Source organism: Achroia grisella, unplaced genomic scaffold (genome assembly GCF_030625045.1).
Source record: "Achroia grisella isolate CSIRO2021 unplaced genomic scaffold, CSIRO_AGI_Agris_v1 utg794, whole genome shotgun sequence".
Classification (NCBI taxonomy): Eukaryota; Metazoa; Arthropoda; class Insecta; order Lepidoptera; family Pyralidae; genus Achroia; species Achroia grisella.
Window position 1 is genome coordinate 65707 of NW_026713026.1, and position 18302 is coordinate 84008.

The following is an 18302-nucleotide window of genomic DNA, read 5'->3' on the forward strand; positions in this document are numbered from 1 at the left end:
AACTACAACCTAAAATTAAAAAGCTTAACTAATATAATACAATAACTAAAATATATTATTAAAAGGGACCCCTTTTAATAATATATTTGAATTATATATTTATATAATTCAAATTCAAAACTCATTTATTCATGTAGGACATTTTAGCCGCTTATGAACGCCAAGTTTTTACATTATATTTTTTTTCCTACCGTCCAATTCGGTATATAGGTCCAATTGAGAAGAACTGGCAAGAAACTCAATTGTTTTATTTTTTTTATGCCTTGTCTTGTAGACAAGCATTTAAAGTTTTAAATTTATTTCAATTATTTTTTCCTTTAAAGTTTTAAATTTACACAAAAGTATTATAATATCATTTTAAAAGTATTTAGATAATGATTAAGACGGCGTGGTTAATTTAATTGACTTATATAAAAGAAGACAATTCTAGCTTCTAATTTTAAAAAACTATCTTTTTTCTATTTAATCAATTTAGGTCGATATAAATTTAGCTATTGCAACCCTATTTACTGCGTCCTGTTTTTAGACTGAATTGTCCTTGTTTTTCCAACTTCAAATCCTGCTTGTTCAAATTTGGCAACCCTACCTTAAACAGCCCTGATATGAGTTTATGCAATGTGAATCGTTAAACTGAAGTGAGCACCACCGTTCCTGCCACCTGCCACCTGCCACCTGCCACTGTAGCACATCAAGGTGCGATATATGCTTCTAGAATTTTAAATTTCATCGTTACGTGCTAGAAATTCTATGTACTCTTTTATGGTACAGCAATTTTCAGTAAATTTCAGTGGACGCTGATAAGGTACATAGTACTGATTACAATGATTTTTATAGAACACTAGCTCTTCCCGCGACTTCGTCCGCGTGGAATTTAACTTTATTTTTCTAAAATAAAAGTAGGCTAAAGAACTAAAAATTATTTTGTTCGTCTAAAGATATTCATTCCATTGGATACTGATAGGTTCAAACTAATACATTTACATCCTGCATCATCCGTTATTTTATCCCCATGGGGGTTGAATTTATCAAAATCCTATTTAAGCGAACATCTTCATCATAGTAGCTCCAATCTTTAATTTCAGTTCAATCAGTCGAAAATCTAAGAAGACTTTCATCCCCTATTTTATACCTTAAGGGTGGAATTTATCAAAATCCTTTCTTAGGGGATGCCTACGTCATAGTAGATCGTCATAGTAGATTTATGCATGCAAAGACTCAGCTCGATCGGTTTAAAATTGACAAAGTTTCATACAAACTTTCATCCACTATTTTATCCCCTTGGGTTAGAATTAATCAAAATCCTTTCCTAGCGGATGCCTCATAACATCTACCTGCATGCCAAATTTCAGCCCGATCCGTCCAGTAGTTTGGGTTGTGCGTTGATAGATCACTATGTCAGTCACCTTTGAGTTATATATATTTAGATTCTAGATTGTTATATCGATGAATAGAAAGAGAGAGGACAACCAAAAAAAGATGAATGGACTGAGTGAAAGATGATATCTATAAAGAAAGGGTAAGCTCACTGACGGCTGATAGGGATCTGTGGAAGTAAAGGATATACTGCGACTACAAATAATGGGAAGTCAAGGCAATGATTCTTGATTACGATTATCCAAATCACATCTGTAGGTTACCTCTTTCGTTTCAATGGCAACTGAATGCATTTTCCCTAGAATATGCGACGACTTTTGCGCATTCTGTCGCATGTTTTAGATCTTTCTTTGTGCAGGATGTTGGGTACAAAGGACAGGTCAATAGGACCATAGTCTAGAAACGCTACATTGACACATGACTACATTTTTATCTATTTCCGTGGCCAAACAACTCACTTTGTAAGTTTTTTTCAGTTGCACAATGAGATACGTCACTGATTTTTTTTATTAAAATACATTATACCAAATCTATATTTTCTATAGTCTATATTAATATAATTATTATATATAATGTGTCACATTTATGTTTTTGTAAAGTTATTAATATAATAATAATTATAATCTAAATATATATAACTCAAAGGTGACTGAAATAGTGATCTATCAACGGACAGCCCAAACCACTGGACGGATCGGGCTGAAATTTGGCATGCAGGTAGATGTTATGACGTAGGCATCCGCCAAAAAAGGATTTTGATTAAATCTACCCCTAAGGGTATAAAATAGGGGATGAAAGTTTGTATGAAACTTCGTCAATTTTAAACTGATCGGGCTGAGACTTTGCTTGCGTAAAGCTACTATGACGTAGGCCGTAGGCTAAGAAAGGATTGTGATAAATTCCAACCCTAAAGGGATAATTTAACACGAGGGAAGCCGCGAGCAAAAGCTAGTTATTAATATCATGCTCATTAATGTTTAATGCAGTATATATTTAAATACAGACAAATATGTGCGTTAGAAGTGATGGCACAAGGAAGTTTTTGTTTTGATTCGGTTCGATTCCCGACCGTAGTATATTTTGAAGAGAAACCGTTCCCGAATACCGTTGTATTTATTTACAAACAAAGAAATGATTCCTTTGAGTGAAATTTGTTAGCATTAATATTTTATGTACTTAATTCTCTCCGCCGCCTGCCTCCATTTGAACCCTGTATAATTCAGGTTAAATACACCGTATTTTAAATAATAACAAACCAGAGCGAGATAGAGCCATTATCTCTATCTCATTTTCTTCCGACTCAAAGAAGGTAGAAGTACGCTTTGAACGCAGTAATAATATTTCAGTTAATTTTTTAACTTCCGTGTTTGATGTACGTAAGTTTTTAAACTGAATTGAAATACTATTTTGTAATATTTGCCATATTAGGTTAATAATATAAATAACTAGTTACTCGTCCCGGCTTCGCCCGGGTGTATATATATAGTACATATAAACCTTCCTCTTGAATGACTCTATCTATTAAAAAAACGGCTCCAAAATCCGTTGCGTAGTTTTAAAGATAAGCATACATAGGGACGGACAGACAGCGACAGCGACTTTGTTTTATACTATGTAGTGATGAAGATATATTTCAGTTAAATCTAAAATATACCACTAATTGTCTACATATAAACAAGTAAGTCTTTAGTTGAAAATGTCAGAATTGTATTTTCATTTCAAGAGTTAAAGTTCTGACCATAGATATTAAAAAAATAAAAATAAAGATATTAATTTAATGCAGTATGAGTTTATTTAAAAAAAAAATTAATAAAATCCTTATTTATTTGCGGTTTTGTTTTGGAAACACTAGACTAATTTACGTTTTAATTTGTTACCCACATAATGATACAGGTTATTATTAAACTAAAATTGTCATAATTATTTCATAAATGGGAAAAATGGCATGAAATTATTTATTTATAGATCCAAAACAATATATGTAAGTTCAACAATTATTAATTTATATTGGAAAAATTGTTTGAAATTATTAAAAAAATATTTATTCAACCAAAACAATATATGTAAGTTCAACAATTATTAATTTATATTAATAATTGTTTAACTTATATTATTTTGGCGACCAATGAATAAAGAATATAAGTTAAATAATTATAGTTATTTATACAATTTAATTAAACAATAATTTCTCAACAATACACTGAAAATACAGGCAATAGTAGGTACTATTCTTCCGAGTAAAAAATTTAACATCTCAGCGCCTCGTTTAAAAAATGGCCCGGTCTGGGCCGTACTTTTCTCGGTCGTTTATAAAATATTCGGTAGAATCTGCATAATTTCGGGGCACGACTAGTGTTGCCAGGTCCGATTTGTTTTAAATCGGTACATGTGTTCAAAAAAATTATGATTTAGCGTTGCAGATCGGGACAGTAAACAAATAACATGGGGTTTATAAAACTGACTTTAATTTATTGCGTTTTAAACTATTAGTGCAAGTATAGTATTATATGAATTACCTAAATTAAATATGTAGAAATAGAAATAGAAATAATTTTTATTCAAATAAACTTAATATAAGTACTTACTTTTGAATAGTCCAGTTTTTTTATTCTACCGCTCATTCGGAATGCAGATTCATCACAAGAACAATGAACAAGAAACTTGTGTGTTCCTCTTTGAAATAAATATTGATTTAATTATATTTAATTAACAACAAGGATTAGGCATGTGACAATCAACATAGAAACCGCTACGCACTTAATCTCTGTTCAATCAGATAACATTGTCAGCGCTATGAATTTTAAGTTAGATATTTTCTACAAAATAATTATTATCATTTATAAATTCTTCAATTTTATAATAAGCTTTTTACAAAGAAAATATTTTCCCGCGTCCCCAGACCCCTGAAAATCGGGACGTCCCGCGTAAATCGGGACACCTGGCAACACTAGATACGATTCATATTACCTGCCTGTGCAGTGTTGTCGGTATGTGGAAGGTCACGCCTTCTGTTACCAAATACATTGAAAAAATTAAATTTCTCTCTTACCCAAAAATCATACTTGAGACCTCTTTGCATAGGAATGTACTTGTACCGAGGATGATGCTGTCTTTCTTACCCGATTAAGTAACTAGTGAAATCGAGTTTATTTACAATTATATCCATGAAACATAATGGTGTTTAATTAAGGTAATCGGACGTAAATAAGATATATTTTTTTGTTTGCCTTTTTTACCTTTCATTTTGTGCATAGACAAAGATTACTTTAATATATATATTTTTATTATGAATATAAAATAACTGTATATTATTGTTTTCGACCAATCAAAGAAATAATTAAATATTCGTTGAAGATTATAAAAAAATAACCCTAGTTAATTCACACAGCGTCCTTTAGTTCCAAGTTATATGTATTATAGGACTGATATAATTACTTAAATACTTTTTGTATATACACGCATATATTAGAATAGAGCCCAATGACCACGCCGCCACAAGTCTGGACATTTTAGTGAGCATGACTACTCAAAACACTAGACCACGTCAAAGCTACTTACAATTGCCATCTGATAGTTATAGTATTCACATTTTACATAAGAATGCATGCGGCAATCAATACAAAACCCGCTACGCTTTCATAATTCTAATATAATTAAATCAAGAAAGCAATGAGAAAATAAAACTATAACGTTGTATGCTAATAAACTAATTATTTACTTGATATGTTGTCATCTATGAATTCGTCTATCCTGTCGTCTGGCTTTCTTACATAAAAATTGTTTAATATAAGATTTGAATTGCCTCTCTGTCAGATTTAATGCAGGTTCTGGCAGTTTATTATAAAATCTTACGCAATTACCATAGAATGAGTTACTGATTTTGTGCAGACGGCATTTAGGTAAAATAAGCTTATTTATATTGGTTAAGTTTCTACTTGTACAGTCTTTGAGTTTTTTAAAACTCTCTAAGTTCTTCCGTGTATACATGATATTTTCATAAATGTATTGTGAAGTAACGGTGAGGATATTTGATTGTTTAAAGCAATAACGTGATGACTCTCTTGAACCCATACCATAAATAGAACGTATAACTTTTTTTTGTAGAATAAATATAAATATAGTATTTACATCGGCTGCTTTATAATATTTATAGCATAGCAAATATCCAGACCGATACACACAAGTAGATTTTGACTACAAATCTTTGTTGTGCGAGTAATCTAAATATACGCATAATAAAGGAAACACCCAGAACAATATAAACATGAGTATGATACTCATACCAATGTGTGTATCGTGCGAAGAATTGAACCCGCGACCATCAGTAAAACGGTGTGCTGCAACACTAAACCATCGAGGTTGTCAAATTAAAATAAGTTTATACTAATTGTTGTGCAATTGAAATACCTTTAGTAACAGTTTTATTTGCAAAATGTAAGTGAGTATTACTACTGTGCCTTGTACCTACAGCTTCCTTTAGTCCCAAGCTAAGCAGAGCTTGTGTACTAGACAACTGATATAAATACTTAATACACTCTTTTTGTATATATACATAGAAACACTCAAAACAATACAAACAATCAGATTCGTGACTACAAATAATCGAACCCAAGACCATCGAAATTAAAACGGTGTGCTAAATCACTCGTCAAGGACCACAGAGGACGACAAATTAAATATAACTTTATACTAATTGTGTGTGCAATTGAAATATATTTAATAATAATATGCTCAGGTCAAAATTTTCCAATATCTCCAAATTCACAGTGGAGCTGGGACGACATAAGCTGTAAATTGACATACGACAACCTTTTGAGCTGTAGTACAGGTTCGGTGCGTGCTAGGCTTTTGGCCATGGGTGCGCCGGCTACTGGCTACTGGCTTCACGCGTACCCTTCGTCAAATACAGGAACATTACTTGAGCCTGACACGCTCCGAATATCAACCTGTCTACGGCTTGGGGTCTGCGCTCCTCACAAATGTCCCTGTGGCAGTGATGTCGACAAACTAGGACATCACGGACTGTCATTCCAAAAAAGTGCAGGTTTTCGAGACATGCCGCACTTAACGATATCATACGCCGGTCCCTTGCCACCGTCAACGTACCAAGTCTACTTGAGCCGACTGGTATTGCAAGAGATGATGGTAAGAGACCGGACGGTATGAGTTTGATTCCATGGAAGATGGGCCGGGTGCTGGTATGGGATGCAACCTGTGCAGACACGCTGGCCCCATCTCATCTATATGGAACCAACAACAGAGCTGGTGCGGCATGTGAAGCGGCTGAAAAAGCCAAAACATGTAAATACAGGGGTCTAGGCTCCGAATATGAATTTGTTCCATTCGGTGTCGAGACCCTTGGTCCGTGGGGTCCTAGCGCTATAAGACTTTTCAAAGAAATAACGAAAAGGTTAGTCGACATCACAGAAGACCGAAGAGCTGGCAGCTACCTCGGACAAAGAATTAGTCTAGCTATTCAAAGAGGGAACGCTGCCAGTATCTTCGGAACGTTGCCTAAAGGGACCCCTTTTAATAATATATTTTAGTCATCATATTATATATTTTCTTTAGGCTTTTTAATTTTAGGTATTTAATAACAAGATGTTTCACAAATCGTGAGTATTACTGTGCACATTTTCCACAAAACCGATGTTATTGAAACATTATCATACCTCTCATATAAAATACGAAAGTATCAAATTTGATCCCACGGAATCCTGTGATGTGTCCGAAGATATGTAAAGGGCCGAATAGGAGCCAGGCTCAAGGGGTTGTACCGGATTTGGGTACATCCACTGCTGTGATCTTTAGACTTAACGTTTGTGGAGTGCATAGTTTGTTATTGTTAGTTTGCTATATTTGGAAGGTAAGTGTGGCAAATAATATTTTTATAAAATTCAAAATTCAAAATATCTTTATTCATGTAGGTTAATCTACCGTCAGTTCGGAATGATTTCGAGATGAGAAGAACTGAGAAGAAATTCAGCTCGTATTTTTTTTTAATGTTGTACATATTTACAATAATACTATTTCATTTAAATTCAAATTTGGGAGAATAGAGTCACCACCAGCATATGCTATATAAAAAAAAAAATCCAAAAATCTAATCAGTGTTCGCAACCTAAACAGACCAGTCCCCACAAGCAGCACCCGTTCACGAGTATGACGGATGAGCCAGCCATCATTGCACTCAACCATATTAGAGGGAGCACATCGACCCGGCCCACCACGCCGTATGGGTGTAGTGTATATGGGTGTAGACTCAATAACGGTCGGAATTTGATCGCCACTGGAGAAGGTCGTAGCGCTGGTCAGGCCAATGGCGTCGGCAACCAAACCGCGACTCGACGTGTCGCCGAGGAGTCAACACTACGCTTCCAAGCTGTACCTGAACTCCATTCAACGGCTGATGATACGTCGTTCAGAGGCGAAACATGTATCGCAATATGGGTGTAGACTCAATAACGGTCGGAATTTGATCGCCAATAGAGAAGGTCGTAACGGTAGTCAGGTTTCCACACCGAATATTCGTAATCTCACACATGTTAATTGTAGCGGAATTAAACAAAATAATATAAATTAATCGAGTAGTGAAATGGACTTCCGCAAAATAACAAAATTGTAAAAATCATCATCAATTATTTATATTATATACAAACAGACAGACAGACAGATAAAAATTGTAAAAAATCTTATTTTCAGCCATTTCAGAGATTATCCGTAACAAACAGACAGACAGATAAAAATTGTAAAAAATCTTATTTTAGTGTATGTATATTTATATTTATATGTATGTAGTAAAAAGGTTCAGCCATTTCAGAGATTATCCGTAACAAACAGACAGACAGACAAAAATTGTAAAAAATCTTATTTTAGTGTATGTATATTTATATTCATATGTATGTAGTAGACGACCTCGGTGGTCTAGCGGTCTAGCACACCGCTTTACGACCGATGGTCGCGGGTTCGATTCCTCGCACGGCACAAACATTTGTATTCATGAGTATGATTGTTTGTATCGGTCTGGGTGTTTTCTATGTTTTATATGTATGTATTTACAAAAAAAAATATCTATGTATATATGTGTCAGTTATCAAGTACTCATAACACAAGCTTTAGCTAGCTTAACTTGGGTCTAGATGGCACTGTGTGAATTGTCCTGAGATTATTATTATTATGTAGTAAAAAACGGTTATTTCAATATTACAAACAGACACTCAAGTTTTATTTATATGTATAGATTACACGAACTGTAAACATTGGCCGCCCCCCGGCCGCATCCGGAGGCATTTATTCCTTTCTTTATTATTCAGGAAACAGGAAGTTTAGGTAGCAGTCGGGTAAAGATCATAATTAGCCAAGGATCTTCTTGTCGTGTTTTTTTTGTGTACTGAAATGCTTTCGCTGTTACGAGCGTAATCAGCAGCGGTTACAGCGCTTCAGCGGTTGTTTTAAAATAAAACTGGTAAGTTTGTAGTATCATTTAGAAAACAGAATATTTTTTTACATTTACACCCAGCTCTGCTCGCGACTTCGTCCGCGTGGAATTTAACTTTATGTTTTAAAATAAAAGTAGCCTAAATTACTAACATAATGTATATAATAATCTTAGGACAATTCACACAGCGCCATCTAGTCCCAAGTTAAGCTAGCTAAAGCTTGTGTTATGGGTACTAGATAATTGATACAAATACATAGATATTTTTTCCGTAAATACACACATATTATACATAGAAAACACCTAGGCCGATACAAACAACACACAAAAGGCATAAACTTTTGTATTCATACTCATGAATACAAAAGTTTGTGCCGTGCGAGGAATCGAATCCGCGACCATCGGATGTAAAACGGTGTGCTAGACCGCTAGACCACTGAGGTCTATTTATATCCGCTGCCCATTTAAATCCGCTGGTCGTCAGCTTGCTATCTATACATATAAATAAAATTAGAGTGTCTGTTTGTAATATTCAAATAACCATTTTCTACTACATGCATATGAATATAAATACGATACATACACCAAAATAACATTTTTTTACAAAAAAATTCTGTCTGTCTGTTTGTTCCGGCTAATCTCTGAAATGACTGGACCGATTTTGATGGGACTGTTATTGGCAGGTATCTGATGTAATAATGTGTAATAAAAAATTATTTTAATTCAGAAAAATAAATTCAAAGTCGCGGCTGCATCTAGTAACTAATATAATTATTTGGTATTTCAGATTCGATCCCACATACTTTATACATCGGCGTAGTCAACGACTAAGCTATGACGTCCACCAAGACATAATAATGGTATTATTGAAACGGATCGTAACGATTCCAATATAGCAATATAAACATTCAACGTAAACACTCAAGATGTTTGTATAACTGCTCATGTTCGCTAACGTAGTGTACACACACTATACATTAGAGCAATTTAGATGATAATACACCGGCAAATATTTATTCCCTCCCCCCCCCCCCCTAACCACCCCTCCTCACTTCAGCCCCGGCCGCGCGCCCGCCTCGCGACCCTTTCTCTTCGATATATTCAAAAATAATACCATCTTCCGCCTTCACTTTGTAAACACGGTCGCAATATTTCGAAGTTGGGATTTTGAAACGTATTACAGACTAGCCGTGCTCGCGACTTTGTCTATGTAACTTTATTTTTGTGAAATAAAAGTAGCCTAAGTTACTCATTACATCGCCTACCTGCCAAAAAAAGTCCCATCAAAATCGGTCCAGCCATTTCAGAGATAAGCCGGAACAAACAGACAGACAGACGAAAATTGTGAAAAATGTTATTTTGTGGTACGTACCGTATGTATATTCATATGCATGTAGTAAAAAACGGTTATTTCAATATTACAAACAGATACTCCAATTTCATTTATATGTATAGATAATTGAATTGTGTGAAGTATGTGAGATCGAATCTGGCCGTAAAAAAAATGAATTAGTATCAAAATTCAAAAAAATTCATAATCTTATTAAATCAATTCTTTTACTAGCTCTCTTGCGATGGGAAACACCGATAATGAACTAAATTGATCTTTGACACAGCAGTGGAATTTGAATTTATCATTATATCTATATATATAAAATAATAAATTTAAAATTGACAAAGTTTCATATAAACTTTCATCCCCTGTTTTATCCCCTTGGGGGTAGAAATAATCAAAATCCTTTCTTAGCGGATGCCTACGCCATAACATCTACATGCATGCCAAATTTCAGCCCGATCCGTCCAGTGGTTTGGACTGTGCGTTGATAGATCACTACGTCAGTCACCTTTGGGTTATATACATTTAGATACACATTGTAAAAGAACCAAATTCAAGTTCAGTGAAAACTTCCGTATGTATCATAAATAAGGAAGTACCGGTAGTAAGGTTCATTATTGCCTTGCCTTTATACCATTATTTCTGGTCATCGCAGTATACCTTCCACTATCTCTATCGGCCTTCATATCTGAGCATACACTCCTATCTTACATATCATCTTTCATACAATCCATCCATCCTTTTTTCGGTTGTCTTCCTTTCCATCCAATCATTTTAAACAGTATATTATTTGTATCAGTTATCTAGCTTAAATTTTTATATATTTAGCTTAAATTGGGTCTAGATGGCGCTGTGTTAATTGTCCTGAGATTATTATTATTATTATTATATATATATACAAAAATATAATTCCTTCTCAAATTATAAAATTAGTGTAGGAAAATGTTTATTTTGTTATGCAGTTAGAATAGCAAACCAGTTGTGTTTCATTCAGTTTACCTACAACGTAACGTTTATAAAACCGTTAGAATTTTTATGAATACGAGCCATCACATAGAACTAAGTTATACGAACCTTTTAACAACCTTTAAAAAGACTTTAACCTGTGTGAGGCTTTCCATCAATCTGATAAAGCTTTTAAAGCTACTCCAAGTAACGCAAGGGAAACGTAAAGAGCAATCCGATATTAGGGAACTGTGAAGTGGCCATTGTCCCTCTTAAGTCGGTGCTATCAGTTTTTAGCCCACGTTTCGGGAGCGATTCAACTGTGAGATTAATAGGGGATAATTATCTGGAAGCTGGCGTATAGCCAGTCCTGCTGTGCACGTTGCTCTCGTCCCAGGGCTGTCGCTAAACACAACCTGGCTTCTACCAGCCACTAATTTTTTTCTAGCTGACCTGTGCTATTTAGTCCATATCTCACTTACTTGATACCAAAATATATAGAATAGAATAGAATAGAAAAACATTTATTCAAATAAATTTACATTGAAACACTTTTGAATAGTCATCACATTTTTTTTAATCTACCGCTCATTCGGAACGCTGTCTCATCACAAGACGAACGAGCAAGAAACTTGTGTGTTGCTCTTTTAAATAATTTTATTCTTACTTTACAATTTAACTTTGTGTGAATACAAACTACCGATTACCACTAATTCAATTAAATAATCAAATAGGAAAAATATTAAATACACAACAACTGGTTAAACAATTAATAAGAGGAAATCAGTCATAGTGATTAGAGCAAACCAGTCCAAACCTCTGGACGGATCGGGCTGAAATTTGGCATGCAGGTAGATGTTATGACGTAGCCGTCCGCTAAGAATGAATTTGAATAAATTCCACCCCTAAGGGGACAAATTAACGCAAGCGAAACCGCGGGCAAAAGCTAGTCTAAATATATATAACTCAGAGGTGACTGACATAGTGATGTATCAACGCACAGCCCAAACCACTCGTCGGATCTGGCTGAAATTTGGCATGCGGGTAGATGTTATGACGTAGGCATCCGGTAAGAAAGGATTTTGATCAATTCTACCCACAAGGTAATAAAATAGGGGATGAAAATTTGTATGAAACTTTGTCAATTTCAAACCGATCGGGCTGAGACTTTGCATGCATAAAGCTACTACGACGTAGGCATCCTCTAAGAAAGGATTGTGATAAACTCTACCTCTAAGGGGATAATTTACGCAAGCGAAGCCGCGGGCGAAAGCTAGTTATAAATATAATACAAATGACACTCGCGACCCGGATCCAGAAAAAGCTAGTATACAATAAAGAGAAACGACATTCCACTAGCTTCATTTAAATAAACGTTATCGTTAAAATAAAACCGTTTTCCAATCGGTACTAAGATAATCGATAATCGACAATCCATTCCCGTTCAGCTCCGAATAATAACCGGTAATAATAATCATGAATAGACCATAGAGCGATTATAAATAACAATGCAAAACGATGGAAAGAACGCTGGCGATGATCCAACTGTGCTGCACGTAAGTGCTCCGCGATCACGCGATATGAGAATATGCGGAAATCGAAAATCAATGCGGTAAAACTTTTATTTGATCCAATTTGAATAGACCTAAAATGGGTAGCCGGTGTTTGACGCTCGAGTGCCTCTCGAGAATCTTGTAACCGGAATATCCGGCGTCCACGTAAGTGATATGACCTCGTATCGGTTCGCATATGCACAGCACTATCTCGGATGCATTGAATATTTTCTGAATCGGAACTGCTATGAATAGGTTTCACAGTTGGGCTCTCTATTATATTTTTATAATATGTGGTTCCAATCTTATAAGTAACTGGCTACTCGCCCCGGCTTCGCACGGGTGTACATGTATTATATATAAACCTTCCTCTTGAATCAGTCTATCTACTAAAAAAACCGCTTCAGAATACGTTGCGTAGTTTTAAAGATTTAAACATACATAGGGACGGACAGACAGCGACAGTGACTTTGTTTTATACTATGTAATGATGATATGATGAACTTTTAAAGATAATAATATAATGATATCTCTGGATAATTGAAACAGCGCCATCTAGTCCCAAGCTAAACAGAGCTAATGTTAAGGTTACTAGACAACTAATACGTTTTATTGGTAAATGCATAGAAAATACCCAGACGAATACAAACAGTCATACTCATGAATACAAATGTACAGTGCGAGGAATCGAACCGGGACATATGACCAAAAAGTCCTGTATCTTAATACCGGCCCCAAGAGACAAGAAAGATCCCTATAAAATTGGTAGTCTGTTATCATGAACGACCTGAAGAAAACAGAAGTAACCGACTCGACGACCCAGGACAGATGTGCCTGGGGTAGAAAGACTAGGAGAGTCGATCCCAAATGAAATAGAGGCTAGGCTAGGCAGAGAGAGAGAGATTGCGAGGAATCGAACCTGCGACTATCGGAACTAAAGCTGTGTGTAAGATAACAAAATTAAGAATAGGCATTTAAAAATAATAAGCTTTATAAAGATTTTATTAATTAGCCATGTAATCAAGAGTGGCAAACAAGCATACGGCCAATCTGATGGTAAATGGTTACCGTAGACTATCGACACCTGAAACACCAGGGGTATTACCTTAATATACCTTTCTAATCGGGTTCGATTCCTCGCACAGCACAAACATTTGTATTCCTGAGTATGATTGTTTGTATCGGTCTGGGTGTTTTCTACGTATAATATGTATGTATTTACGAAAAAAATTGTCTATGCATTTGTATAAGTTGTCTAGTACCCATAACACAAGCTTTAGCTAGCTTAACTTGGGTCTAGATGGCGCTGTGTGAATTGTCCTGAGATTATCATCAATTAAAAAAACATTTCACTTAATCTTTGCGTTGATGACAGTGTCGCTAATCGATATCTAATTTATTCATGGTATGCTACGATGGTGTAAATGATAGTGCAGCCCCTATCCTCGGAGCTTAAATCTCAATATAGCCTGACGTATTCGCAAATAGCCAGTATGAGTTACTGCCGGCCCGCGCCGCAAACTGTCTTTACGGGCTCTGCTTAGTCCCAGTAAATAATGAGTGATGACTTTGATGATACTGATGGGAATTGTGGTAGCTTAAATCTCAATTAAATAGCAAATGTTTAGTTACATTTAATAGATGTATAGTCATTTTATGATCCAAATTTATTAGGTGTATGAGGAACGCGAAATCATTAGTATAGTTAAATGGGTTTTAACACGAATAATTACAATTATATAAAGAACAATAGAATATAAAATCATTTATTCAAATAAACTTACATTGAAGAACTTTTGAATAGTCATCACATTTTGTTTAATCTAACTGAATAAGAGGAAATCAGTCGTTTAACCAGTTGGTTGTCTACTCAATATTTTCTTCTATTTGAGTATTTAACTGAATTAGTGCTAATTGGTAGTTTGTATTCACACACTTAAACTTAAAAATGTAAAGTAAGAATAAAATTATTTAAAAGAGCAACACGCAAGTTTCTTGCTCGTTCTTCTTGTGATGAGACAGCATTCAGAATGAGCGGTAGATTAAAAAAAAATGTTATGTCTATTCAAAAGTTCTTCAATGTAAGTTTATTTGAATAAATGATTTTTTATTCTATTCGGCGGTGTAGTGATGTAGCACACCGTTTTAATTTCGATGGCCGCAGGTTCAATTCCTCGCACGGTATAAACATTTGTATTAATGAGTATGATTGTTTGTATTGGTCTTGCTGTTTTTTATATATAGTATGTGTTTATTATAAAAAAAAATGCATCCATGTATTTATATCAGTTATCTAGTACCCATAACACAAGCTTTAGCCAGCTTAACTTGGTTCTATATGGCGCTGTGGGAGTTGTCCTGAAATTATTATTCTTTCACAATATACATTTTATTTATCCACAATTACCTAGTTTTGTTACAATCACCATAATAACTAACTGAGAAATCCATAATACTCCCCAACATGTACTGAACCCTCAAGTAACTATTACTAAGTCTTTCTATGTATCTACAGATTTGAAAACGTTATTTGTATGTATAATATTCATTAGCGCAGTATTAATAGTGCTAGTTAGTGCCAATGCTGATAACGCTGAACGTGGATTTAGAAATTACAATTTTATTAGAATTCTAAACAGCAAAATGGTAGTCCTATTTATTGTCTACGGCCTTGCATCGCCACTAAGTCGAATGACACTAAACGTGGAACTAAAATTACAATTTTATTAGAATTCTAAACAGCAAAATGGTAGTCCTATTTATTGTCTACTGGTACCGCATCGCCACTAAGTAGAATAACACTAAACGTGGAACTAGAAATTACAATTTTATTGGAATTCTAAACAGCAAAATGGTAGTCCTATTTATTGTCTACCGGCCTCGCATCGCCACTAAGTAGAATGACACTAAACGTGGAACTAGAAATTACAATTTTATTGGAATGCTAAACAGCAAAATGGAGGTCCTATTTATTGTCTACCGGCCTAGCATCGCCACTAAGTAGAATAACACTAAACGTGGGACTAGAAATTACAATTTTATTGGAATTCTAAACAGCAAAATGGTAGTCCTATTTATTTTTTACCGGCACCGGATCGCCACTAAGTAGAATAACACTAAACGTGGGACTAGAAATTACAATTTTATTAGAATTCTAAACAGCAAAATGGTAGTCCTATTTATTGTCTACTGGTACCGCATCGCCACTAAGTAGAATAACACTAAACGTGGAACTAGAAATTACAATTTTATTGGAATTCTAAACAGCAAAATGGTAGTCCTATTTATTGTCTACCGGCCTCGCATCGCCACTAAGTAGAATGACACTAAACGTGGGACTAGAAATTACAATTTTATTGGAATTCTAAACAGCAAAATGGTAGTCCTATTTATTGTCTACCGGCCTCGCATCGCCACTAAGTAGAATGACACTAAACGTGGGACTAGAAATTACAATTTTATTGGAATTCTAAACAGCAAAATTGTAGTCCTATTTATTGTCTACCGGCACTGCATCGCCACTAAGTAGAATAACACTAAACGTGGGACTAGAAATTACAATTTTATTGGAATTCTAAACAGCAAAATGGTAGTCCTATTTATTTTTTACCGGCCTCGTATCGCCACTAAGTAGAATGACACTAAATGTGGAACTAGAAATTACAATTTTATTGGAATGCTAAACAGCAAAATGATAGTCCTATTTATTGTCTACTGGCACCGCATCGCCACTAAGTAGAATAACACTAAACGTGGGACTAGAAATTACAATTTTATTGGAATGCTAAACAGCAAAATGGAGGTCCTATTTATTGTTACCGGCACCGTATCGCCACAAGTAGAATGACACTAAACGTGGGACTAGAAATTACAATTTTATTGGAATGCTAAACAGCAAAATGTTAGTCCTATTTATTTTTTACCGGCCTCGTATCGCCACTAAGTAGAATGACACTAAATGTGGAACTAGAAATTACAATTTTATTGGAATGCTAAACAGCAAAATGATAGTCTCATTTATAGTCTACCGCATCGCCACTAAAGTGTCTTCATGAGCCGTGCTTAGTGGCAGTAATTACAGGACGATGACGGACGCGGCTCCGGCCGACGTTGGCGGTATTCCAGCACGCGATCACTGCAACTCCTAAAATCAATACTGGACTGAGTTTCAAACTTGTGCATCGAATAACTTCAGCGACTAAGCCGGGCTCATCTGCCGCCCTGACAGCAGATAGCCGATAGCACTCTAACTATCCAAACGATAGTTGGAGAGTTGTGGTTGAATCAATTGGTCAAATCTTATTCTATAAATAAAATAATTAATTTTGGTAATCGAGCAGGTTTAGATGTTGTTCGAACATGATACGTTGTTTAATGAAAAGCTTAAACTATAAATAATGGTAGTGGATTGTAATGGTAATGATGTTAAAAATAATATAGCCAACAAATAGTAAAGTCGATAAATATAATAAAATAGAATACAATAGAAAAGTCTTCATTCAAATAAACTTACATTTAAGCACTTTTGAATAGTCATTACTTACTATAACGGAAATGTGTCCCATTACTAGAAGATGAGCAGGAAACTAGTGTATTGCTCTTTTAAATAATTGTTGTAACTTTACATTATTAAGTTAAAGTGTGTGAATACAAACTACATTTGGTAGTTCAAATCAATAATTCATTAGAGTCAAAATCTTGAATACACAATTAACTGGTTGAGTGATTAAATAATATTAATTCAGTCGTAGTGATTAGAGCAGATTAGTCCATAGAAGCAGAATCCATTCACAAGTATGACGTTTAATAATTCCACAATCGAGCTAGATTAGACGGTAGTTCAAGTCTTTAATGAAATGCAGTAATATTAGTATTATGCGATATCACTGCAGTCCTTATTACAAATGTAGTTAGGATGATAATGGAATGGTGCACTCGCCTGCGCTAATGGTTTGCGCTAGCATGGCATCAGTGAAGGATGATAAGATGAGCATGAGGTCAGGTCAGTTAGCGTATCGTGACAAATTCACCAGGAATTTATCACGATGATTTCCAGAGGGAAACCTGATATTGCTAGTAACTGGTCACGAGTCCAAATTACTAACAATTCCCTTCCCTCCTGCGACAAGCATTACACCCATATTAAATTCCGGAACGCACCCCTCGGACCACTGTGCACACTTTTGTGAGTAGCAAACTTCTCAACAAACCCGGGAAAGTTTCTTGGCTATGCTTATTGAAGCGGCTGTTATTAGCACGGCTTTGGCCAAAATCAGCAGTTCGAAACGCGTCTATTGGCTCAAATGGATTAGCGTACTTTGAGCTTCCAATTAGCCTGTATTCATATTATTTCAGACTATATCCAAGTTTTGTTTAATGTTTCTAGTTTGTCAGTTTTATATCGACAGCCTCAGTGGTCTAGTTGTTTAGCACACCGCTTTACTATCCGACGGTTCGATTCCTCGCACGGTACAAACATTTGTATTCATGAGTATAATTGTTTGTATCGGTCTGGGTGTTTTCTATGTATAATATGTATATATTTATGTATCCATGTATTCTATTGTACAAACTCTGCTCAGCTTGGGACTAGATGGCGCTGTGTGAATTGTCCTGAGATATTATTATTTTACAAAAATTCTACAATAATTCTCAT

General features: G+C 35.1%; 1 protein-coding gene across 1 annotated transcript in view; it reads right to left on the bottom strand.

Annotated features, from left to right (window-relative positions):
• The window catches only part of LOC131851627 (nephrin-like), a gene marked incomplete at its 3' end in the record, with an annotated part of 550959 nt that overhangs the window by 57010 nt on the left and 475647 nt on the right, over positions 1-18302 (bottom strand). The gene's annotated exons all lie outside the window — the stretch shown is intronic.